The sequence below is a fragment of the Lissotriton helveticus genome, chromosome 6 (assembly GCF_964261635.1).
Source record: "Lissotriton helveticus chromosome 6, aLisHel1.1, whole genome shotgun sequence".
Taxonomy (NCBI): domain Eukaryota; kingdom Metazoa; phylum Chordata; class Amphibia; order Caudata; family Salamandridae; genus Lissotriton; species Lissotriton helveticus.
In genome coordinates this window covers 1295662821-1295677501 of record NC_136067.1, presented here as the reverse complement: position 1 = coordinate 1295677501, position 14681 = coordinate 1295662821, and positions in this window count along the sequence as shown.

The following is a 14681-nucleotide window of genomic DNA, read 5'->3' as shown; positions in this document are numbered from 1 at the left end:
ACAGTGCCTGTCCTGGATGGTCAGGCACTGTTCTTAGCACCTCCTTAGCGATGACATTGTGTCCCCCATTATCGGTGACACCTTTCAGCAACTCTTGGGCTCCATTGGAACACCTTCTATGGTTGCGGTAGGGGATGACTGTGTTGCAGGGTCTTCAGAGGAACCACTTACCACTAGATATATACCCCGACTGCCAGCGGAAACCCAGCCCTGAACACCAAGGACACCCAAGTTGTCTTCAAACAACATGCGGTAGTAGTTCTGCGGCAGCTGATAGATTAGGTGCGGGCGGGGATGGAGATTGTCACAGGCACCCTAGTGGGATTCTGTAGGTGCCTCAGACCCAATAAGGGCACATCTGAGGCAATAAGGGGCACCTGCCTACCGGTCCATAGCTTGAAGCAGTGCCTGGCTGGCATCACTGGTGTCATGAGGCAGAGGCAAGGACAATAGCTCTGCCGATGTTACACCTGTGAGGTTGCCAACCAGCTAGGGGCTATCCGCACCCTCCTTGAATCTATGGAGCTGAAGCAGAACTCCTATATTGCAACAATAGGTGTCTTTCACCGTGACATTGTGGTGTGCTGACAAACCTGAAGGTCCTTTTATGCGCTGTGCTTCCTTCCTTGCTGGCATAGGCAAATGCTGCTGGGGACACGGGAGCCACATCTTCAGCCCCTGATGTGTGTGTGCCTCAGATGCCTTCTGCACCAACACCACCATATTCAGGGGACTCACCACACACATGAGAGGACAAAGATGTGGACTAAAACATTCTCCTCTGGACAAATCCCCACTAACAGTTGTCTGAGCTACTTGACCAGTTTCTCATTGGACCTGTGTTTATGACCATGCCACTGCCCTTGTCACCTGCTGCTGCCCCCTTTTTGCATGCCCGCTTGTTGATCGGAAGAATTTGTGGACTGTCAATGTGGTGTACATCCCCCATGGACTGTGTCTGGCTATCCTTTGGCTCTCAAACAATGTTGGGGTTATTGCTGCAATAACTGCTACTGTGAATTAGCCTATGAACACACTGCTAAATAAGTGCACTACCGTGAACCTGCGTGTTGTATGTCAGTTGCAGATAGGCCTAACTATTTGTTATGCAGACCCAAACAGCACTTCCTATCATCTCTAGGACATTGTGCTACAGTCCCTATCACATTCTTTTGTTGGACAATGTCAAGCAAAGTGGATTACCCCAGCCATGGCAATATGTTTCAAATCATTTTTAACTATTGAACATCATGGTGTGACAATAAATATCTGTACCTTGAGTGTCATACAGTGGAATAGGCCAGCTAATCACACAATTGCAGAACTGCACAAATTGGGTCCTGTGACGCAGGTGAGCCACTAACACACGCTCAAACTTCCACAGTTATCTAGCTCAGTTAAGATGACAATGTCATCATGCACATATGTCAGTCGCAATGCTTCAACTGAAGATCTCCTGTGAGTACTATCATAATGCATGCAACTGCATTTCAGTCACAAACCATTCCTACATATTGATGCAATTCAGTATTAGGAAGGGATGCCCTAAACACACTTCTTCCTAATAGCAAATGGCAAACCCATTTTGCGATTCGGTAACAGGTTACCGAATCGCAAAATGTGGTTTGATACATGTAACAAACCTTTTCTGCATTCCCAAGTGAATCGGCCCATTTGCGAACGCAAAATAGCTTGATACATGTAGCCCATTGTGTCCCTTTGGCCCTGAGAGCCTTCATATGTATTGAGCATGAGTGTAACCACACATTACATCAATTTTACCATCTACACACCTAACAATTGAGAGGAGCCAGAACACAGACCCTGAACCAAGCTACAAATCCCTAGGCTAAAAGGAAATGTTTTTCTGAACTCTAACTTAGCAAGTAGTTGCGAATATATCCATTCACAATGAATGCGCGACAACACATTCCATTACAACGTGGTCCTTACAACTACCTCGTTGTTACAACGTAAACCATTACATCGCAAGTCATTACAAGGACTTGCTGTAGGTGGCGCGCTGGATTTAGGAATAGTATAATTTACTATTCCTACTCCAGTTTGTGCAACAGTAGGGAAGGTGTTTGATTGTAAATCCAACACCTTCTGCCACCTACAGCAAGTCGTTGTAACATCTTGCAATGTAATGGTTCCCGTTGTAACAATGTTTTTTTTGTAACGACCGCGTTGTAATGGAATGCATTGTAGCGCATTTGTTGTAAACAATGTCTCCCATATTGCTCACATACACATGCAGAAAGTGCGACACCTAGCAAGTACTCAATGCCAAGGATGAAAGACGTTTCCGGGCAGGTGGGGGGCACTTTTATATATACAAACCAGCAAAAAACATTGATGTACTAGTACAATGCTGCAAGGGAGAGTGTGTAAGTGCCAGGCACAGGTGTGTCTCCCAACACAGCCATGAATAGGTACTATGGCGTGTTAGATCCATCCCTACACTACATGTAGCATAACGTACACACACAGTGCCCTCTGCTCCTTAAGTACGCCTCTAAGGGGTAAGTTATTAATACTACTTCTGTTCTCTAGATCCTCTTGCTTTATTTGAAGTTCAATATGTTGATCCTCAAGGAGGGCTTGTCGTTGCCAAAGTTGTTCCCAATCCTCCATGCTGTGGAAAAGTAAATTTTGCCATGTTCTGTGTCCCTACGCGTCATCCATCATATGTTATCTGTGCATGATTAATATGCATATGTATTCCCTATGTTCGATTAAAGACGCAATTACAGTTGTGTCCACCTCTAGTATGCCAGTTTCCAGTTCTCGTGAATACTACGAATATCAGGCCCATGTGAAGTTACGTTGCCACGTTTCTCAGTGTGCACGTTATTCCATTGTAAAGTCCCCGTTTCTAGGCCTCAGAAGGGCCTGGACACCAGATTCAGCTCCTGTCTCCTGTCTCCTGAAGCCTCGCTGAGGAGCGATACAGCCCCCACCTGTATCCTCGACCCTTCACTTACTTCCTGCCTCGCAGTGCCCGGCTCAGCCTGGCTCTGCCTCTGAGTCTGCCAAGAGTATGTTATGATTCCAGTTATCAGTTCAGTCCTCCTTCTCTGCATTCCTAAAGCTACTGAATCGCATCAATAGTTTCCGTCATTGTCTAGCCTTTACGTCTCCACGTTAGAGAAATACTGCATTTTAATGGTCATTTAATATTCTTCATCACGCACTACATATAGAATAATGCATTCTCCAGTCTTAGAGTCCGTTAGCCTCTCCCCTCCTGACTCTTAGTTCATATCAACATGTTCTCTAAACATCAGATACTAGATACTGCCTAGGTACATGTCGCCCTGACTCTCCAGACTTCAGTCTCAGCTCCTAGCACAGAGAGAAGCCCCCAGCTTCTCCTAGTAACACGTCATCGCCAGCTTGCGCGCACCATTAGGTCAGAGGTCCCGGCTCCTTAGGTAGCCCCCTCCATGTCTCCGCCCCATTCATGACATATTCTGTTACGTTTGCATCACATGTCTATGTATACGCCTCTGTTACACCTACTTTCACCCTTATCTTTCGCGACTGCTATTGACCACACCCACTGCTCCGCCTATCATATGTATTGTAATGCAACTGTTTTAGTATATATGATCATGTCTTGTTATTTAATGTTACGCCGACCCCGATTCTGCCCCAGGCAGCGCTGCCATCCTATTCCTGTGCAGGTTGTCCTGTTCCTGTCCTTTATGCTGAAATAAACCTGCAAACTCCTACTACCTCGAATCTTGACTCTTATTTTATTCAGCTATCTGTTATTCATTTATGCATTCAAAAAGAGAGGTATTATTTATTTATTTACCACATAATGGCGCCCGAATAGGAACTTGCCCTTTCCCCACGCGCCGGTGAAGCCACGCCGGCCCCCTGACCCTCTGCAGCCGTGACGGAACCATACCGTGCACGTGCAGATATTTCTGCTTCAAGTATCCCTCAGGCCCACGGAGGAGACGGAGGAGGCGGTCCAGCATCCAGACGAGGCGGTGGAGGAACGCGGCGAGTCCCGACCAGAGCCCAAGCCGAGAGTCCAAGGTCCGAGGTATCCGGAGGCCCACCCGTAACAGAAGTCCGAAGTTCGTCCGTCCGGCGTCGAAGCAGTCCAGTCCAGTCCGAGGCCTTCCGTTCTTGCTGCCCGGTGAGTACCATTGCTGGGGTAGTATCTAGACAGGGTCAATCTAATTGACTCTGGTCCGTGGGTTGGTGGTACACAGACCCACAAACGAAGTGTCCACTTCGGTGGATGCGGGTCCTGACGTGTCTCTGTATGAGACCGGTAAGTTTTGTACTGTTTCAGCAGTGCATCTAGTTTCTGTTCCAGTCAGTTCTGTTCTCGAGAAAATTCATGTATTCTGTTTTCCGTATTCCAGGTAGTATTCTGTTCGAACTGTTATTCTGAATGTTATTCATGTATTTTAATGTCGTGGTATGAGTGCGAAGTGATTCTCGTGTTCATTGTGTATTGTATTGTGTCCAGATTATAGTTCAGTCATGCCACTCTTTTCAAAACTGAGTCAGTTAAAAACCAGAAAAAGTCTGCTAGAAGCAGCAGTTCCTGTCCCTCCTAGGGACAGTCCAGGTCATTTTATGTATCAGAAGCATGGCATAAGTGCCATACTATATCTAGATTTATGGGTAGAGTATACCAAACAGTTAGAAGAAAAGTATAGATGGCCCGTATCGGGTACATGGGATGCCGAGTGCATCATGAGAGTAGAAGAAGCATTATGGAAAAAGAAAGCCAGACAGTCACAGAAAGATGCCATCGAGTTATGGCGCAAAGAATCTCATAGAAGAACCGAAAAAGAAATCAGAAAGTCAGAATTAAGTAGAGAATCCTTGGAACGAGCCCAGGAAAGGGAACTAATCGAGATTGGTGAACGAGTTAAAACTGAACAGTCAGACAGACAGAGGCATGCTCTTATTAAGGGTATGTATCCTCTTCTTGCCGAGGGCTTGCCAAAAGCGACCCCGGAGGCATCCAGTAATTTCCCGCCACCATTAGTTCCGACCAAGCTACGTCACAAACCGACCGCAGCTGATATTTTCATTTCGTCCTATTTGGACGACACAGTCCCAGAATATGCAAATCCTGCTCCGCCAGTCCCTGTAAATCAGGCACTTCCCGCTCCTCCAGACACCGGAGTACCTGTTACGGTACCCCCGGTCCAGCCCGCTATACAAGTCCAGCCTGCATTTCCATTTCCCACTCTGCCAGGACGAAGAGCATCAGTAGACGACTCTAGTTTAGGGGCCGCAGGGGGAGGTACTCCTCAAACCCCGCCGCCACACAAGCGTTTAACGTTAGCCGAATTACATGCACAAGCGTCACAGCGTACGCCCAGGTATCAGTCTGTTGCAGAAATAAGAAAAGCCCTTAATGAATGTGGCTATGATCCAGTCCCAGGCGAGGATAATATGGTTTTATATTCATTACGCGTAAGAAAGGTGACCGAGTATCTAGTCACCCTACCAGATATGAAAGAAGATCTAGACAGAATATATCGTTTCATCCGTACCGGGAATGATCCAGAAAGTATTAGTGATGTCATGTGCCAAAGAAAAGCTGAAGGCCAGCTCATGCTATTAAAGTTTCTGATTAATTGTCTAATACGAGAACAAGATTATCCGACCAAAGATCAAGCCGAAATGAGAACCCTGACAAAGTGGAGTGATAATATAGCCGAGGGTAAGCACAGAACCATCAATAGTATAGAGAGTATGTATAAGAAGATTCGTAAAGAAATAATAAGGATACACGAACAACGTAAAGCAGCACAAGTAAGCGAGAAAGAAAGTAACTCTGATACTGAAGAGGTAGAGGACGAGAATCCCGACAGAATAGCGTATGTAGGAAAATCTAGATTTCCAGATCGCCATTTGCGCCTAGAACACAAGTCAATTTTTCACCATCCAGCACCAGAACAAGGTTCTCTAGAACAAGCTACCGATCACATTCTGAAATCACGAATCGGTTATAGTGAGTTAAGTACTATGCATGAACAAGAACTAGTCCGATCAGCAGTCCAATGGACTACTGATTCTACCACTTTTCCAGACGAAATAGTGGCACAAATGTTCCTGAAATTGCCCCCAGCCGAGCAACGACTGGCGGGTATGTATATGATCCAGCACCTCATTACATTGTATGAGGGTCAACATTCTGATCCAGGTCCGTTACACGATGTCCTGAACGAGTTACTTCAGTATAAATGGAAAGGTTTAGGTACCGATTTGATTAGTGTCATTCTAGAACAGCGCCACAAATACAGAACGTTTTTGAACCCGCATTTTGTTCATGTCTCACCCCCAGAAAGTAAACCCTTTTACATAGACAGACAGAATCCGTTAAGAGAAGTACATCCAGTTAAGACAGACGGTGGTGAAATGCAACGAGTGTTTGTTTACACCCCGATCACAAAGATGGAACTCCTAGAGATGAAAAAATTAATTCCCTGTCATGATAAAGATCCAGCAGGGTTCCACCGAGAATTAAAAGACATGCTCCGTATGGGAGAATACACGTATCCAGATATCATTAAAATGTTAAAAGTCTTGTTGCCCGCAGGGGTATATGAGAAACTCAAGGAAAAAGAATGGGAGGTGGGAGAGAAAAAGATCGATTGGGCAGTTCTAGAAGCTGAAGACAAGGCACGAGTACCAGGTACCGGTCTTGGAGATAAATGTAAAGAATTACCAGAATTGTTAATACAAGTTTTACCCAGATTATTGACGACTAGAAAGGAAGACTGGGATGCAATCTCAGCCTGTAAACAGAAACAAGACGAAGATATTAGTGATTATTATTCCAGATTTGAGAAATGTTTTACCATAAACAGTGGCCTCAAGACAAGCAGTGAGTCATACCCTCATCTTTTTGTTACTAAATTAGTCGAGAATTCAAGTCCGCAAATTAAAAAACGAGTTTTGAAAGTCGAAAGTACCTGGCAAGCTAATACCCCGTCCCAAATGTTACAGATGCTTCAATATCACCAGAATAGAATCAGAGAAGAACAAGAACACGAAAGGAGACGTATGAAAGACACGAAAATGAAAGTACTAGTTGCACAATCTGTTCCTCAAGACAGTCAGAAAAGGGGTCCAAATCAAGCCAGTCATCCTGCAGCTCCCGTTAAAGGGACATGCAATTATTGTAAACAGCCAGGTCATTTTATAAACGAGTGTGCAGTTCTGAAACACAACATAGCTACCGGTAAGACTAAAGAAAGACCACGTCCGCCGAGACAAGAACAAGTTTCACAGACTCCTCAGCCACAGAATGCACCACAGACAGTTACAGCACCGCAGCCTATCGCTGCAACGCAGCATGTTACACAGCAGATGTACCAGTATGCACAGTCTGAGTATCCAGAGTATCAGCCATATTCATGAAACAGCCTAGAGAGGGAGGTAGGCTTGCCTCTCATCGAGATACCTGTAGATCAAGAAGGTCCCTATGTTCACAGTCAAGTATTAGGGAAAGACAGAAAGTTTTTGATTGATACAGGGGCAAGTAGGACCACCATCAGTCACGCCGAAGTTCCAGGGGCTCCGCTCTCAGGCTCTAGAAATGTTTCCCTTGGATTTTCAGGAAAACCTATCGTAAATGAGATATCAAAGCCAGTTACTCTAGAAGTAGGTCCATTGTCCCGCACTACTGATCTGTTACTTACTAAGTCATGTCCAGAAAATCTGTTAGGCATTAAAACACTGAAAGAATTAGGTGCAGTTATATGCTGTTCCCCAGAGGGAATACGATTGTTCCTACGTGACTTCAAGGGTCACTATGTATTACGAGATTTTGATCCCAGATTGTCTAATGTTCCGCAGCATCTATGGGCGCAAGGTCCAACTGATGTCGGCTTTATGCAAATCACACCCCATCGTGTGACTCTCAAGCCAGGTGTAGTGTTACCACGAATCAGACAGTACAGATTGCCACCTGAGGCTGTAGCAGCCTTATCCAAAATTATTGACGAGCTCATGGCTCAAGGAGTAGTTGTAGAAACTGACTCCAATGTATGCAATTCTCCGATCATTCCAGTCATGAAACGTACTGATCCGAATGCACCTCCAGTATATCGATTAGTGATTGATCTCCGAGAACTTAATAAATGTATTATTCCGCAGTATCCAGTCATCCCAGATATCTCTTCCCTGTTGACAGCCATTGATTCAGAAGCTTCATTCTTTACTGTCATAGACCTCAAGAACGCATTTTTCAGTGTTCCCATTCATCCAGACAGCCAGTTCCTTTTCGGATTTTGTTTAAATGGAAGGAGCTATATGTTCACACGAGCTCCTCAAGGTTTCACAGAAAGTCCTAGTATTTACAGTCAAGCACTCAAGAGACAACTAGACAACATTCACATGCCAACTGACACTGCCCTGCTCCAGTATGTCGATGATCTACTGATCACAGCCCGTTCTGAATGTGCTTGCGAGCGAGCATCCCTTACGGTCTTGTATTTCCTAGCCGAGATGGGACACAAGGTGTCCCCTTCGAAGCTTCAATTCTGTGTCCAGCAAGTGGTCTACTTAGGACACTTACTGTCCAAGAGGGGTAGGCAGTTGACACCAGACCGTATTCAGTTAATAGCGAGTCTTCCTCAGCCCAAGACCCAGAAGGAGGTACGTGCTTTTATCGGCCTTACTTCTTATTGCAGACAATGGATTCCTCAGTATGCATTTCTAGCTAAACCGCTGATACAGTTAACGACACAGGAGGCAGCCGTATCGACTGTCCTCCCTTGGACATCTGAACATACACTTAGTTTCAATGAGTTAAAGAAAGCCCTATGTCAAGCTCCAGTTCTAGCTACACCGAACTACAGTAAGTCTTTTACACTTTTCGTCACTGAACGCGAAGGTACAGCATTATCTGTCCTCACACAAGATCAAGCAGGACAATATAAGCCCTGTGCTTATTTTTCGAGCACATTAGATCCTGTAGCCCAGGCTCTGCCTGCGTGCCTCAAGTCAGTTGCAGCCACAGCACTAGCTATCAGACAAAGTGATTCCATAGTATTAGGACACTCCCTGACAGTACAGGTTCCACACTCCGTGGAAGTTCTTTTAAACCGAACACAAACTCAGCACTTGACAATTGCACGTTTAACAGGTTATGAATTGACACTATTCCAGCCACACATAGAAATCAGACGCTGCAATATTTTAAATCCTGCTACACTATTACCATCAGTTACTTCGAATTCTGCCACACACGACTGTGTGGAAATAGTTAACATCATGACAAAGCCAAGACAAGATTTGACAGATATTCCATTTCCAGATCCAGACCTGACACTTTATGTGGATGGTTCATGTATGAGAACAAGTACAGGAGAACTAGTCGCCGCGTATGCAGTGACTACTGACACTGAAGTTATTGAAACACACCACATTGACACCCTGTCTGCTCAAGCAGCGGAGCTAGTTGCTCTGACACAAGCCTGCATACACGCCAAGAACTTGAAAGTTAATATTTACACCGATTCACGTTACGCATTTGGAGTTGTACACGACTTCGGAGTGCTCTGGCAAGAGAGAGGTTTCATGACTTCTCATGGAACCAAGATTCAGCATGGTCTCCTTATTCAGGCTCTTTTAGATGCCATACATTTACCGACATCTATCGCTATCATGAAGTGCAAAGCACATACGAAAGTTACTGACACTATTTCCCAGGGTAATGATCTAGCAGATCGCACAGCCAAGCTTACAGCTCAGACACCAGACATTCCAGTAAATAAGACACCGACACACACTCCAGATCCGACTACATGTATGACAGTTAAAGACCCTACTCAAGATGTCATAGATATCCAGTTACATGCTACTCCCGATGAAATCAAGAAATGGTCCGAACAAGGAGGGGTACAGACAGATCAAGGATGGTTAACGAAGGGTAGAGCCACATGGTTTCTCCCCGACTCTATGGTTCAAGTCATTATCAATACTGCACATAGTCCAGCACATTTAGGAGAAAAAGCTATGTTAGACAGTATCCAGAATATTTGGTTCAACAAGCATTTACGAGCTGCAGCCAAGCAGAAAGTCCGTACCTGTATGATATGTTGCCAGTTTAATCCAGGTAAAAGTGTCCCGGTGGAACAAGGTGGATTCCAGCCCCCTGACCACCCTTTTGAAGTCCTCCAGATGGATTACATTCAGATGGAGCGATGTCGAGGTTTCAAGTATGTCCTTGTAGTTGTATGCGCTTTGTCCAGGTGGACAGAAGCATATCCAGTCCCAGATTACACAGCCGCGACCACTGCCAAGCAGTTGGTTCGTGAATTCTTCCCCCGTTATGGACTCCCTAGAGTCGTATATTCTGACAACGGCCAGCCATTCTCATCTGAACTCATGAAACATGTGTCCCTTTTGTTAGGGTACCAGTGGAAGTTCCATTGTGTACGCCATCCTGAAGCAGCCGGTCTCGTAGAGAGACATAACCAGACTTTGAAAATCCGTATCGCAAAAGTTTGTCAAGAGAAAGGTGTAGACTGGCTAGTAGCTCTGCCAGTTGCTCTGTTCTACATGCGCATGGTCGCACATTCCAGATCAGGTCTGTCCCCGTATGAGGTCGTATTCGGCCGCCCCCCTAACATGTGGGGTACACCTAGACCCCGAAGTATTACCGATGTTTCAAGTAATATGCTGACAGATTACCTAGCTTCCTTGATGTCTGCCCTCAACTCTTGTCGTTCACAGGTTGCCGCCGCATTTCCAGACAATACCGAGGTGGCACCGCATGAAATCGTTCCAGGATCCATGGTCCTAGTGCGTAATTTCGACCGCTCAAGTCCACTGGAGCCTCGCTGGAAGGAGCCCCGACAGGTCCTCCTCGCCACCCGTACAGCCGTGAAGTTGGAGGGACGCAAAGGCTGGGTGCATCTTTCGCATATAAAGAAGTTTTATGGATTGAAGCCAGTCTCAAAGAACATTTCCCAGGATTCAAAGGACTGCCAAAGTATTATTCTTAAGGACTGTCCCGCAAAAGACATTGCTACGAACCCTTCCCTGTTAGAGAAAACTCAGCAACAGGAATATAAACTCAAGTTAAGGTCTAGTAAAATAAGTCAGCCAGTTTGATTGTCTAAGTCCTCCCCTAGGTGAAACGGTTAGACTGTTTCTGACATGTATAAAATAGACCCCCATAGTGAGAGAGTTAGTCAAAACTCAATTCGATGTATCGTTTTTCTATGTTTCATATTATTTCTCAGTATTATGATTTCCTGCACCAGTTATGCATTTTACCTGTATTTTCCAGTTTCTCATGTAAATAAGTCTTCCAATGCTACAGTAGAGCACACGTTTAGTGATCTACCTCCTCATGAACTCTCTTACCGCCTCGCTATGCGTAATAACTCTTTCATCCGCATGTTACATTATTCACACCAGACCAGCAATGCCACTAATTGTTGGGTGTGTGGTCGACTCCCCCCTTTCCAGACACCGAAGGGAGTTCTGCCACTCTTTCCTTATCCATTTTCACATAATGGTTCGTGTGGAGCATGGTCCACGTTAACGTCATCCTCAACAGATATGTCTCTTCTTAACAGTACATGTTTTCCAGACAAGCAAGGTCTTCCCCACAGAACAGGGTTAGATCTAGAAAACGAAGTTTACAATTTAGGTAATTATTCTTCGAATTTTATGGTCCTAAATGTTCAGTCTGATTCCACTCCAGACTTACCTGCTATTTCAGTACTACCAGTCAAAGGCGAATTATGTGTCCGAAATAATGGTTCCGTACATGTAGGACATAGCGATTGTACTACTATTGTCAAATATAGTGACAGTGGGAAATCTATTTTCAAAGCTTCACGCCATTCTTATTTTATTTGTGGTCAAACTGCATATGTTCGTCTGCCCCTCGATTGGGAGGGAACCTGTTACATTGCCTTCCTACTGCCACCAGTTTTCCTAGCCCCATCTGATTATCATAGAAATACACATCTAGTACACATTAGACATAAAAGGGAGATCGAGTCCCCCATTGTCGATTATACTGAAACTGCTCTAGAACAGTATACAGATTTCAATAGAGGTTTCTTCTTCTTTATAGGACCTATCCAGAACAGTAAGCTAATCCGTAGGTTAACCAGAACCCTTGAAGCTGTAGTCAATGAGACTGCCTCTGCTCTAGGTAACTTAACCGAAGAGCAATCTGCTATGAGATTTGTCGTTTTACAGAATCGTCTCGTCCTTGACGTCATATTGGCCGATAGGGGCGGGGCCTGTAGAGTCATCGGATCTAGTTGCTGCATTTTCATTCCAAATAACGCGCCGTCTGTTTATTCAGCTATAACCAGACTCCATAAAATTGCCCATCTGTTACACCAAGATCCAGGCACCTGGACATGGTCCGGTTGGTTCTGGAATATAATTTCCGCTTGGGGATGGAAAGTCTTGTCCTTTCTAGGTATTGCAGTAGCGATCATATTCAGCTGCTGCCTCTGTATACAATGTGGCCCTGCGATTTGCGGCATTTGTGCTACCTCTTGTATTCCTAGTCCCAAGCCCCGTTCTAAAACACGTTCCCAGAAAATTCGAGACGAGCAAATGATACTGTATGAAATGATAGATGGTATCATGAATATTGATGTTTCCTGATGGAAACGTAGTGACAAGGAGGGAATGTGGAAAAGTAAATTTTGCCATGTTCTGTGTCCCTACGCGTCATCCATCATATGTTATCTGTGCATGATTAATATGCATATGTATTCCCTATGTTCGATTAAAGACGCAATTACAGTTGTGTCCACCTCTAGTATGCCAGTTTCCAGTTCTCGTGAATACTACGAATATCAGGCCCATGTGAAGTTACGTTGCCACGTTTCTCAGTGTGCACGTTATTCCATTGTAAAGTCCCCGTTTCTAGGCCTCAGAAGGGCCTGGACACCAGATTCAGCTCCTGTCTCCTGTCTCCTGAAGCCTCGCTGAGGAGCGATACAGCCCCCACCTGTATCCTCGACCCTTCACTTACTTCCTGCCTCGCAGTGCCCGGCTCAGCCTGGCTCTGCCTCTGAGTCTGCCAAGAGTATGTTATGATTCCAGTTATCAGTTCAGTCCTCCTTCTCTGCATTCCTAAAGCTACTGAATCGCATCAATAGTTTCCGTCATTGTCTAGCCTTTACGTCTCCACGTTAGAGAAATACTGCATTTTAATGGTCATTTAATATTCTTCATCACGCACTACATATAGAATAATGCATGCTCCAGTCTTAGAGTCCGTTAGCCTCTCCCCTCCTGACTCTTAGTTCATATCAACATGTTCTCTAAACATCAGATACTAGATACTGCCTAGGTACATGTCGCCCTGACTCTCCAGACTTCAGTCTCTGCTCCTAGCACAGAGTTCGAAGCCCCCAGCTTCTCCTAGTAACACGTCATCGCCAGCTTGCGCGCACCATTAGGTCAGAGGTCCCGGCTCCTTAGGTAGCCCCCTCCATGTCTCCGCCCCATTCATGACATATTCTGTTACGTTTGCATCACATGTCTATGTATATGCCTCTGTTACACCTACTTTCACCCTTATCTTTCGCGACTGCTATTGACCACACCCACTGCTCCGCCTATCATATGTATTGTAATGCAACTGTTTTAGTATATATGATCATGTCTTGTTATTTAATGTTACGCCGACCCCGATTCTGCCCCAGGCAGCGCTGCCATCCTATTCCTGTGCAGGTTGTCCTGTTCCTGTCCTTTATGCTGAAATAAACCTGCAAACTCCTACTACCTCGAATCTTGACTCTTATTTTATTGAGCTATCTGTTATTCATTTATGCATTCAAAAAGAGAGGTATTATTTATTTATTTACCACAATGCGAGCATCCACTGTTTTTTCAAGGTCATCCATTCTCTCCCCAATTTCTGGTACTTCTTTTCTAAGTTCCTTAGTGCATGTTTTAAATTTAGACTTAAGAGAGCCGATTTCTCATTTGATCTCTTGCAAGAAGTTAGTCATAAAGGATTGGGTAAGAGGATCATCCGAACCTTCTGGTGGGGATGCCAGTGACACAGAAGCTGCGGGACCAGATTTGCTCCACAGCGATGTGACAGGATTGTACTTCAAGTTCGCTGTGGCGTCTTTCCCTGTCTCGGAACGTGGCATGAACTTCAGTCAGTAGCGCTCCCAGTGAAAAGCTGGATCAGGAAGACAGGACAGAGACCCAGTATGCCCTAAAATGAGAACCCGCGGCTCTCACAGTTAGATAGGTACCTCCACCAGGGCAAGCAGAGAATGCACCAACACATTAGGAGTCACAGGGGGAGAGAAAAGTGAGGCCGCCCCCACTCACAATATTATAAACAACAACGGGCCTCACCTAAATTACACCCTATCCTACCAGAAATGACAATACAAGGGTTTTCAAAATCTTTCTCAATTCCCTTGAGTGTGATTACTTTCACTACTCTGATTGTCACAGAGCAAAACATATCTCATAGTGCCACTGCAAACGTTGTTCCTGGTAATGTGTCTGTGTGGAACACATGCAAAGCATTAGCCAGAAGATGCTCACTTTGCCCAAAGCTACATGACCATAGATGTGCCACTCCAAGTACATCTTAAAAGATGTGTACTTACTCTGGGCTGCTTACATACACATCACAGTTTCAAAATGTATTGACAGTGAGCAGTCCTGAACATGCT